Source organism: Ursus americanus, chromosome 5 (genome assembly GCF_024610735.1).
Source record: "Ursus americanus isolate L20-20 chromosome 5, mUrsAme1.1.p, whole genome shotgun sequence".
In the NCBI taxonomy this organism is placed as follows: domain Eukaryota; kingdom Metazoa; phylum Chordata; class Mammalia; order Carnivora; family Ursidae; genus Ursus; species Ursus americanus.
In genome coordinates this window covers 45,786,222-45,787,475 of record NC_142131.1, presented here as the reverse complement: position 1 = coordinate 45,787,475, position 1,254 = coordinate 45,786,222, and positions in this window count along the sequence as shown.

Here is a 1,254-nt window from a genome sequence, read left to right as displayed (position 1 = left end):
GGCCTCTGCCACAGAACTGATGGATATGGATATAACCAAATTGTCAGAAATGTAGTTCAGAGTAACAATGGTCAAGATGATGTGTAGACTTGAAAAAAATATTAACGCAAATATTAACGAGAATATAGAATCTCTAAGGGTGGAAATGAGAGCGAATCTGGCAGAAATTAAAAATGCTATGAATCAAATGCAGTCAAAACTAGATGCTCTGATGGCCAGGGTAAATGAGGCAGAAAAATGAATTAGTGAATTGGAGGATGGGATGGTAGAAGAGAAAGTTAAAACAGAAACTTGGCTCAAAAAAATCCAATCTCAAGAATGTAGATTATGGGAGATTACCGACTCAATGAAACGTTCCAATGTCAGAATCATTGGCATCCCCGAGGGGGTGGAGAAAGGTTTAGAAGAGATATTTGAAAAAATTGTAGCTGAAAACTTCCCTAATCTGGCAAAGGAAACAAGCATTTGTATCCAAGAGGCAGAGAGGACCCCTCCCAAGGCCAACCACGGCAAACCTAAACCACGTCATGTCACAGTGCAATTTGCAAATATTAGATCCAAGGATACAGTATTGAAGTGGCCAGGGTGAAGAGATTTCTCAAGTACAGAGGCAAAAATATCAGAATAATGTCAGACCTGTCTACACAGACCTGGAAAGAGAGGAAGGGTTGGCAGGGTATTTTTAAAGCTCTGTCTGAGAAGAACATGCAGGCAAGGATCCTTTATCCAGCAAGGCTGTCATTCAGAATTGATGGAGAGATAAGACCCTTCCAGGATTGGCAGAAACTGACCGAATTTGTAACCACAAAACCAGCCCTACAGGAGATATAAAGGGGGATTTTATAAAAGTAAAAAGGCCCCAAGAGTGATACAGAACAGAAATTTACAATCTATAGAAACAAAGACTTCACAGGCAACATGACATCATTTAAAAATCACATCTCTCAATAATCACTCTCAATTTGAAAGGCCTAAATGCTCCCATAAAATGCCACAGGGTTGCAGATTGGATAAAAAGACATGACCCATCCATTTGCTGTCTACAAGAGACTCATCTTGAACCTAAAGATACATCCAGACTGAAAGTGAAGGGATGGAATACCATTTTCCATGCCAATGGACCTCAAAAGAAAGCTGGGGTAGCAATTCTCATATCAGACAGATTAGATTTTAAACTAAAGACTGTAGTTAGAGATACAGAAGGACACTATATTATTCTTAAAGGATGTATCCAACAAGTGGATGTGACAATTA